Source organism: Pseudochaenichthys georgianus, chromosome 5, assembly GCF_902827115.2.
Source record: "Pseudochaenichthys georgianus chromosome 5, fPseGeo1.2, whole genome shotgun sequence".
NCBI classification, from domain to species: domain Eukaryota; kingdom Metazoa; phylum Chordata; class Actinopteri; order Perciformes; family Channichthyidae; genus Pseudochaenichthys; species Pseudochaenichthys georgianus.
The window spans coordinates 2,662,638-2,664,485 of record NC_047507.1 but is presented as its reverse complement, the minus strand read 5'-3'; positions in this window follow the sequence as shown (position 1 = coordinate 2,664,485).

Sequence of the window (1,848 nt, the reverse complement as noted above, 5' to 3'; positions counted from 1 at the left end):
CAATGGGGACGTTAGCCCCTCCTGTTTTTAAAGATCAAGTTTTAAAACCAAGACAGCAAAAAATATATGTCCAAACAAGCCTTGAATGCTTAATCACCAAGTGCTTTGTCATATGTATTTTATTAATTTAATATGTGTCTAATTTCTGATTTAGTCAAGTACCATAGGCTCTCTTTTACCCTGGCCTCGTGACAGTAGCAAAGAGGATTGTTTTGTTTTTTATAGCAGGGTAATGGACCAGAAACTTAACAGACTAGATCCCTATGGCATCCTTCCTATCGGCTGATAAACTAATTGTAATCAAATCTAATTTGAATCAAATCTAATTTGAATCAAATCTAATTTGAGACGTCATTCGCATAACAACAACTGCTAACACAACATTATTTACCTGTTAGCAGTTATGAAACACTTAAAGGTGGGGTAGGTACATTTGAGAAACCAGCTGGAGTGCGCTAGAATTTGAAAATACACAACCGGAGAAAATCTGCCACTTCCTCACAGAGCCCCTCCTCCAACACACACGAACGCGCACATGACCAATGAGGGCACGAGATCAGTTTGTGCCCCGATGGAAGGCTGACAGGCAGGTAGGCCATCCAGTTACTTTAGCCGGGCCGACTAAAATAATTGGTCGTGCTTTTTACAGAGCTACGGCTTCCACAGATGACATTTTTTTATGGATTTTTTGTCAAAGCACTTCAGATATTCATTGCTATCGGGATGTTAAGAGCATTCCATGGAATATAACAAAAAGTGTATCTCCAGCCGGTTTCTCAAAATTACCTACCCTACCTTTAATCAATTTCAAAGTTTCAGTTAAATTAGGTCCATAGAGGTGCTTCCCTTTTTGGCCAAATGTACTTAAAACTGCCCAGAGTACACTTCTTCTTTGTTTGAGCAAACACACAGAAACAGTGGAAAACAGAATGTAGAAAATGGCCAGACAAGTGTCGGTAAGGGATTTGTCGATACACCTTACACAGTAAAGTTGTTGGCCTTTTGTGGATGCCAAGAGGTCAGAGAGGTTTTAATTGTTGTCCACAACAGGATAGCATCAGTTCCCCATCCTAAACGTATTATCTAACTCTCTACTAAAACAAGCTAGTTGTTGATGTTGCTCACGCTCGGCCTATTGTAATGACAACATGCTGCAACGCACTGGAAACAACCTGCAGAGCTGTACGTTGCTGTATTCACACATAGTACAGAGTGCGCTGAAGTGCCTTAGCCAGGATGTGCTAACTCAGGTTCAGCAGTCTCTCATAGCGGATGAAAAGTTCAGATTTTGTATGTAAATGTTTGATATCTTTAATTTTAACAAACTATTTCAAATGCCTTTTGGGAATCCAAATTGGCGCACTGAATCTTTCCAATGAAAGACAGACCAATCTTTCTTTAGTTTGGTATTTTGTATAGGTTTTAGCTGTAGCTTTAAGATCAGTGTAGTTCTTTGAGCTGTCCGACCTTCCAGTCAAACCAGCGCTGATAAAGGCCCGGTCACACCAGCATGTTCAAATTAACAATGACATCACAGCAAGTAGTGGATTCTCTCACTACTTCACATAAATATTGAGTTAAACTTAGGTGAAATTGACCAATAGCAACATTTCTGGACTGTCCTGATCATTAAGAGAAGAGATAGAGATCTTATCTAGCTAGCTAGCTATCCGATCTAGCTAACTAGCTAGCTATCTCTCCTCTGTTGACCAGAAGTTATCTAAGCTAATAGGGCTTGCTCTCAGTTAGCAAGTCTAGTTAGCTTTGAGATCTTTTATCCCCATTGTAGTAACTGTTTGTAAAAATAAATGTTTTCCAATCTCGAGAACAAAATGCCTGGTATAGAGA